The 9,118-nt window shown below is 45.3% G+C and overlaps 1 long non-coding RNA gene across 1 annotated transcript; it reads right to left on the reverse strand.

Annotated features, from left to right (window-relative positions):
- Positions 1-55: 55 nt before the first annotated feature.
- Positions 56-2,844, reverse strand: LOC307147744. The gene is made up of 4 exons (XR_013819356.1): positions 2,134-2,844; positions 1,033-1,080; positions 522-907; positions 56-325 (listed from the first exon to the last, which is right to left on the reverse strand). It is a non-coding gene; the product is annotated as an uncharacterized lncRNA (long non-coding RNA).
- Positions 2,845-9,118: the final 6,274 nt, after the last annotated feature.

Raw genomic sequence — 9,118 nt, forward strand, 5'->3', positions numbered from 1 at the left:
CAAATGACGTCTCAAATGACTTGCTCCGAATAAAGGAATTAAGGACGAGGTTTTTAACCCAAAGACGCATTTTAATGAATCAAACACATTTACACATTAACTTCATGACATTGTTATGATCAACAACATCCTAGTATTGATACGTTACAAAAATGCAAACATAACACAAAACAATATTTGGCAAAGTGCAATATACATTTTTTTCTCTCTACCTTTGAAAGAGCTGCAACAAAGTTCCTTTGTGGACATTTAAATAGGGTAAAGCTAATCTGTTTTAGAGGTAAAGCTGGTGTGTCTTCTTCACACGGACCCGCAGGTGAGTAAACTTAAAGGAAGTACAAATAAAGTAAACAAAAACTGGTTTGACCGTCCATGTAAATCATCTGACTTCTTTACTTTAGGTAAATGTCTTCAGATACCCTGACCACTTTAAGGCATACTTGAATTCATTTATCAACTATAACAGTGCATTAGGGAGTGAAAGCATTCTCGCATCTCAGTCAAAAACGCTGAATACCCACCACCACTTCAGATGTTCCTCGTCTGTTAGGACTCCACCCATGTGTACGTATGTCTGGCATGGCGATTGGACTCCGTTTAAACAGCAATGGTCCATTATAATGAAAGTTCTGTTTAGGTTTACCAGTGGTGTGTGGTTTCACCTGAGCATCTTTTGAGGGATGTGTTCAGATCAGTCTCTCCTCTTTGGGCAGTGGGAGCGTGAGACCGGGTTTCTCGGCTCTGTTGTTCTTGGCTTGTTTCTGCTCTTCTGCACTGGGCTGGTACGATCCCTCCACCTGCCTCCTTTTCCGAAGCACGCATGAGAAGAGAACCACAGCCAGAGCCAGCAGGAACAACACCGGCATGAACAGGCCCAACACGCTCGCCGAACTCATGATGCTCCACACTCGCACATGTAAAAACAAACACAGACTGAGAATATCTATAGATGCACTTTTTGTGTTCCAAGGGTGTGTCTGTTCAAGATAACACAAGATGTGAGCATCCGTATGCATGCGAGAGGCAAAGTACCTGGTTAATAGAGACTACACCGTGGTCATTTTGGAAGGGGACTCTAACCTATAGAGGAAGAGCGAGACAGAGGTGAGACGTGACTTCAATACTCAAACATTAACAGATGAGAAGATAGTGTAAAAAGGGTCCACTGTTCGGCTGTTAATTATTAGTCTGGGAGAACAACACTGACCTACAATTACAAGGACATCCACAAAAACCCAGCGTTCCAAAGCCATGTGACTTTTAGTAAATGACTCAAACTTTTGTTTGTTCCTCAAACAAAACCATATTTGACTTCAGAAGGTTTGGAATACAGCAAATTACTTTTATGTTATGGTATCTTTGCATCCTCATGGAGCTTGAAAGCCTCAGAGCCCAATCATTTTTGCCAGTAGGCAACGATTCCTCCTTTATTGTGTTTGGAAATGACACTAAGATGAGTAAAATGACAGAATTTACATTTTGGGTGAACACACCTTGATAACCACCATCATAACACTTTCTGGTCACTACCATGATTGTAATATTTATTTTTAAACCAAACTACTAGTGTACCAATGTTCAGGTGTTAGCATATAGGTTTTTTTTTTTACTCTTATCTTAGAATGTCATCAAAACTCAACAAGTGTATGAATTATGTAATGACCATTTCAGAGCTCAGCTGACTTTATGAAGTGATGTGGCAGATTTATACATAGGCACCAACAAAACTAATGTCAAGCATGGCAGCTTTACATTAAAAGTTAAAGTAGCCTAAGTTAAGTAAGTTTACCTCACAATCACATTACATCATTTACGCACGTCAAAACATTTCCCTTGATATCAAAGTATTGTCATGTGACACCTGGTAGGCTATAATGATTCCTATCTATTCTTTACAAATTACTTAACTTATTAAAAATAGATTTTTAAGTGTAAGGATTACTATTTCCTGGAGATAAATGTATTTTTAAGCAGACAGGGCTGAGGATATACAGTAAATGAGCATCATCTCCTCGTGATGTCAGTCAGTCAGTCAGTCACGGAATGTCGGAGGCGCAGCCGGTTTGACGAGCTGTTCTCAAAACACACTGAGTAAGAGGAATACCAACCGATTGAAAAAGAAACTAAACTCACCTGAGAAAATGTTGTGACATTCAGCGGAGGAATTGTTGTTAATATTATTATTGTTAATCCAAAAACGTTCACGATCTCAGCGTGAAAGTGAAGAGCGCGCGACGCAGCCTCGTTTGATCCGCGCGCGCATGACGGCGATTCTCTCACCTGCGCCCGGAAGCGCGTGAACTCGCTGTACCTGTTCTGTTCCACTCACGAAACTCAGGTGAAACTCACTCTAGATAGGCTATACCTCAACGCCCACTTTTTCTTTCCAAAGCGCGGGCTCAGCTCACACAAACTCATCCTTAAACCGCAAAGTAATGTCTTTAAATGTCTTGTAAAGACCTTTTTTGTCATTACGTTGGTAAATTAAAATAATTAGGCTATTCTGCCATCGCCACATCCCATTGCAAAACTGTTTACCAAAAATCAATAATTTCATGACAAATTGTCGAGCTTTCGAAGGTCGTGGCCTTTGCGGATCCAGTAGAGCCGTAAAATTAACTGTCTGTCACAAATTGTCCCACGTTTTTTATAATTCAAAATGTAGCCTATACTTACATAAGCCGGTTGAAGATTAGTGAAGAGGGAATGAGAGCCTAAATGTGACTAGGCTGCGTCCGAAACCGCATAGGCTACTCACTGAATAGGTACTTAATTTCAATAAGTAGCCTACTTACTTAACGAGCGCTAAAAGAGTTAGGGACTATAGCCTGATCCCTTAAGTATGAATGTAATCCGTACATCATCCGTCATGTTGACGTTATCACGTGACGTACGATGTTATCACAAGCGCAGCAACTTAAAAGATATGAGCGACAGCTTTAACTCATCTATCTGTAAATATCGATTGATGAAACTTGCTCATTGTGGTCTTGTTGAAGAAACAGCAGCCCATTTATTTTGTGATTGTAGTATAACCAATAAATTATAGGTTGATTTAAGTTCTTATATTTTTAACCCACAGTTTTATCCTTAAATATATTGTTTTTATTACCAAACCCCCAAATCGTCATCTCTTGAATATGTTGTTAATTTCTTAATTTTATATGTAAAAATGTTCACCCACAAGCAAAAGTTGGAAAAAAAACTTGATCCTGGGAAAAATTTAAGCATCACTCCCTAAAAATTAAGATTACCCTAAAATGAATTGCATTGCTAGCCCACCCCAACACTTATGCACAATAGTAGTGATAAATGCTGACCAATACTTAATTATATTACTTTTTTTGTTGTTTTTTTACTGAAAATGATATAGGCCTATTTTAGTAAAACAAGCAGCATGTAATTTGTTTTGTTATGTTATATGACATAGCTATGCATGAATACACACTAGTTAAATGCAGTGAACACATCTCATTTTTCAGTCAAGCAATGAATTAATGCATTTAATTAATTAAATTAATTATATTTTATTTACTGACAACAATAAGAAGCATGAATATATGAGTAAAAGATTGAAAAAAGTAACCATCACAATAAATAAATATATAAACACAAGTCAACAACACATGAAACAAAGCTTTATTCAAACTTATTGTTCTAACAATCACATATTTACAGGCAGTGAACCCCACATCCTACTGCCATCTCAACACAGCGGATCTCATTCTGCGGCTTTATTCTGATGAACTGGCTGACCACCGTTCCCACCTTCACCTGTCTCTGCCGTCCATCATGTCCCTCATGTCCATCATGTCCCTCATGGCTGTAGTCAGACTGGGATCTGATCATGGATGGGAAAGGGACATCGAGGCTATCTTTGCCTGAGAGCTCCGTCTCCCTCCTCACCTCATACAGAGAGCCTGTAGGCTCATCTCAACAGCAAACACTCCTGTGAGCGAAGCATAGTAGAGCGAGCCTTTGGCATGCTGAAAACAAGCTGGTGCAAGGTGAACAAGGTGGAGTGATGGAGGGTCTCGTAAGGGCCGGTGGAGTGATGGAGGGTCTCGTAAGGGCAGGTGGAGTGATGGAGGGTCTCGTAAGGGCCGGTGGAGTGATGGAGGGTCTCGTAAGGGCAGGTGGAGTGATGGAGGGTCTCGTAAGGGCCGGTGGAGTGATGGAGGGTCTCGTAAGAGCGGGTGGAGTGATGGAGGGTCTCGTAAGGGCGGGTGGAGTGATGGAGGGTCTTGTGATGGAGGGTCTCGTAAGGGCCGGTGGAGTGATGGAGGGTCTTGTAAGGGCGGGTGGAGTGATGGAGGGTCTCGTAAGAGCAGGTGGAGTGATGGAGGGTCTCGTAAGGGCAGGTGGAGGGATGGAGGGTCTCGTAAGGGCAGGTGGAGTGATGGAGGGTCTCGTAAGGGCGGGTGGAGGGATGGAGGGTCTCGTAAGGGCGGGTGGAGTGATGGAGGGTCTCGTAAGGGCGGGTGGAGTGATGGAGGGTCTCGTAAGAGCAGGTGGAGTGATGGAGGGTCTCGTAAGGGCGGGTGGAGGGATGGAGGGTCTCGTAAGGGCGGGTGGAGTGATGGAGGGTCTCGTAAGGGTGGGTGGAGTGATGGAGGGTCTCGTAAGGGCAGGTGGAGTGATGGAGGGTCTCGTAAGGGCAGGTGGAAGGTCTCGTAAGGGCCGGTGGAGTGATGGAGGGTTTCGTAAGGGCGGGTGGAGTGATGGAGGGTCTCGTAAGGGCGGGTGGAGGGATGGAGGGTCTCGTAAGGGCGGGTGGAGTGATGGAGGGTCTCGTAAGGGCGGATGGAGGGATGGAGGGTCTCGTAAGAGCAGGTGGAGTGATGGAGGGTCTCGTAAGGGCCGGTGGAGTGTCTCGTAAGGGCGGGTGGAGTGATGGAGGGTTTCGTAAGAGCAGGTGGAGTGATGGAGGGTCTCGTAAGGGCAGGTGGAGGGATGGAGGGTCTCGTAAGGGCGGGTGGAGGGATGTAGGGTCTCGTAAGGGCAGGTGGAGTGATGGAGGGTCTCGTAAGAGCAGGTGGAGTGCTGGAGGGTCTCGTAAGGGCCAGTGGAGGGTCTCGTAAGGGCGGGTGGAGTGATGGAGGGTTTCGTAAGAGCAGGTGGAGTGATGGAGGGTCTCGTAAGGGCAGGTGGAGTGATGGAGGGTCTCGTAAGAGCGGGTGGAGGGATGGAGGGTCTCGTAAGGGCAGGTGGAGGGATGGAGGGTCTCGTAAGGGCGGGTGGAGTGATGGAGGGTCTCGTAAGAGCAGGTGGAGTGATGGAGGGGTCTCGTAAGGGCGGGTGGAGGGTCTCGTAAGGGCGGATGGAGTGATGGAGGGTCTCGTAAGAGCAGGTGGAGTGATGGAGGGTCTCGTAAGGGCGGGTGGAGTGATGGAGGGTCTCGTAAGGGCAGGTGGAGTGATGGAGGGTCTCATAAGGGCGGGTGGAGGGATGGAGGGTCTCGTAAGGTCAGGTGGAGTGATGGAGGGTCTCGTAAGGGCGGGTGGAGGGATGGAGGGTCTCGTAAGGGCAGGTGGAGTGATGGAGGGTCTCGTAAGGGCAGGTGGAGTGATGGAGGGTCTCGTAAGGGCAGGTGGAGTGATGGAGGGTCTCATAAGGGGAGGTGGAGTGATGGAGGGTCTCATAAGGGGAGGTGGAGTGATGGAGGGTCTCGTAAGGGCAGGTGGAGTGATGGAGGGTCTCGTAAGAGCAGGTGGAGTGATGGAGGGTCTCGCAAGGGCGGGTGGAGGGTCTCGTAAGGACGGGTGGAGGGTCTCGTAAGGGCGGGTGGAGTGATGGAGGGTCTCGTAAGGGCAGGTGGAGTGATGGAGGGTCTCGTAAGAGCAGGTGGAGTGATGGAGGGTCTCGTAAGGGCGGGTGGAGGGTCTCGTAAGGGCGGGTGGAGTGATGGAGGGTCTCGTAAGGGCAGGTGGAGTGATGGAGGGTCTCGTAAGAGCAGGTGGAGTGATGGAGGGTCTCGTAAGGGCGGGTGGAGGGTCTCGTAAGGGCGGGTGGAGTGATGGAGGGTTTCGTAAGAGCAGGTGGAGTGATGGAGGGTCTCGTAAGGGCAGGTGGAGTGATGGAGGGTCTCGTAAGGGCGGGTGGAGTGATGGAGGGTTTCGTAAGAGCAGGTGGAGTGATGGAGGGTCTCGTAAGGGCCGGTGGAGTGATGGAGGGTTTCGTAAGGGCAGGTGGAGTGATGGAGGGTCTCGTAAGAGCAGGTGGAGTGATGGAGGGTCTCGTAAGAGCAGGTGGAGTGATGGAGGGTCTTGTAAGGGTAGGTGGAGTGATGGAGGGTCTCGTAAGGGCAGGTGGAGGGATGGAGGGTCTCATAAGGGTGGATGGAGGGATGGAGGGTCTTGTAAGGGCCGGTGGAGTGATGAAGGGTTTCATAAGGGCGGGTGGAGGGATGGAGGGTCTCGTAAGGGCAGGTGGAGGGATGAAGGGGTTTCATAAGGGCGGGTGGAGGGATGGAGGGTCTCGTAAGGGCAGGTGGAGTGATGGAGGGTTTCATAAGGGCGGGTGGAGGGATGGAGGGTCTCGTAAGGGCAGGTGGAGGGATGGAGGGTCTCGTAAGGGCAGGTGGAGTGATGGAGGGTCTCATAAGGGCAGGTGGAGTGATGGAGGGTTTCATAAGGGCGGGTGGAGGGATGGAGGGTCTCGTAAGGGCAGGTGGAGTGATGGAGGGTTTCATAAGGGCGGGTGGAGGGATGGAGGGTCTCGTAAGAGCAGGTGGAGGGATGGAGGGTCTCGTAAGGGCAGGTGGAGTGATGGAGGGTTTCATAAGTACAATGTCATTTGATTTCTGTATTAGAAGTAGCAAAATTATTTTTTGCTACTTTTTTTTTGCCAAAATTATTTTTTGCCCCCCCTCCCCCCTTTTTTCCACAAATGCCGCTGTGATCGGGCCCTGCTCCACCACAAAAGCTCTGGAACAAATGCACAGATATCAAGAATCATAAAAGTGCTGTAATAGCTCTGTTTGAAATTACAATAATTAAAATAAACTACAACTTGATTTAAATAGATTTTGTTATTAATTTCTGTAGTGTATTCACTCAAAGCCTTCTTCAGCCACTCTCCACTGGATAAACACACATCTGTTCATCTGACCCTGAAACATCCAGACAAGATTCACGTTACCTCTGTGATTTATGAGCTCAACACTACATTTACATGTTGAGGTTGTTGCTGAGGTGTTAACGCACTCTTTATCCAACATAAATGTTCCTCAATTTATCAACAATAGCCTACTAATGGACAAATAAAATAGACAACTTATAACGTTTAGTTACTTTATAGATTAGTTTATTCACCTTACAGCTCATTTACCTAATGTAAACAACAGTGAATTCTACATAATAGCACACATTCATCACTCAGATGTCTATTTCATTTTGTGATGTGCTCATCTGCAATACGTATAGAATATGTCCCTGTCAGATGTAAATAGACATTTTAAATAAGCTCCCCTGTTAGTTATACATACTAAAACGTGTTCAGCAGTTTACAGTAGTTTAACACATGCGATTTTAACACAAGGAATCGTGTTTACTCACATTTGAAAACACCCGCGTCGCTGATCTCCGTAATGTTCGATTATGACGTATCCTCTCCCGTGGCCTCCTGGGATAGAAAAGTATCCATCTATGGGTGCTTCAGAATCTGGGCTAAAGCAGTAAGTCATCCGGGAACTTCTCGCCTACGCTTTATGAATACTGTGGTCTCAGACATACTACTCCTTTCACATACTGTTTCCTCCTACAATATAGTAGGTAAGTAGGCATATTCGAACACACTAGAAGTATACGCACATCCGAATCTCGCGAGAATTAGTACGTCACCCAGGTAATTCTCGCCTACTCTTTTATGGATACTAAGGATTCGGACATACTTACTGGAAGTATGCGGTTTCGGACGCAGCCCCTGTCTTGTGGACTCTTATTTTGAAGTATATTTGTTTGCATTGTTCCTGTGTTTAGTTCCTGTTTCCTTAGTTTCAGTGCCTGCCTTAGTTTCTATAGTTTCCCTTGTTTGTTCCCATAGCAACTAATCGCCTTCACCTGTCCCTTGTTAGCTCTTGTTATCTAGTGTATAAATAGCCCTTGTGTTTCCTTGTTTGTTGTTGTACATGTTGATGGTCTGTGTTCTTTTGATCCTCATGTTCCCTGGTGCTTTGTGTTCCTTAGCACTTAGTTCTTTATGTTTTGTTTGTTTGCAATAATAAACCCTGCACATAGATCCGTTCTACACCTGCCAGCTCTTTTGTTCCTGCCAGTGTTACAAAAGTTAAACGTTGAGCAAAACACATTTGTCAACCAACCTCATTCCAGAGCAGCTTAAGCACATTTTCATGAAATTACACTGTTCAATAGTTATCCCGACCCCTGAAAGATCAATAGAGCAGCTGCCAATTTACCAAAGGTTGTATTTACACATGAAGAATAATGATTTATGGGAAATCTGAAATGCACTGCTGAGAACTCACAAACTCTTCAAGAGTTTGACCACATCTCTGTTTTTACTGCTTTCTATGAAGAAAGGAAAGACCACACACACTGAAACATGCTTTTATTACACAGTAGTTGCATCTATGTTACATGAGTAAAGTGCATTTCAGACTCATGAACACATAATGACATACAGTACAGTTATCTAATGAATATTTTTATTTGGGACTTTTGGAATGCAATCTACCAAGTATCTTCTTTAAGGGAGGCAATTATGCCTGTAGTTCAGAGGGTTCATGAATTGCAACCATAATAGTCTGAGTATGTCATTTCTTTGGTTTGAGTTTGCAGGGATGCATGTAAACATGTTTAAAAAATAAATAATGGTAACTGACAAATGCAAATGATATTGAGACACAGCTTCGTCATAATACATTTTGATAATAAACTTTTCCCTCACACACAAATACTAATAAACACAATATTTTAAGTTTAATTATTGGCGCTTCTTTCGTAATTTTGGAAATCCTGCAAAGAAAATCTTTCCAAGATCCTCCCCTTCCCAAACGTGTTGCCTAATAGCCATGATGGGAAGAGGGGTGTCAGTGAGAGAGAGAGCAGTTTGGACTTTGAGGGTCACGGAGGCGGGTATAAATCTGAGCTGCTGCAGG

The sequence above is a fragment of the Squalius cephalus genome (genome assembly GCF_949319135.1).
Source record: "Squalius cephalus genome assembly, chromosome: 2".
NCBI lineage: Eukaryota > Metazoa > Chordata > Actinopteri > Cypriniformes > Leuciscidae > Squalius > Squalius cephalus.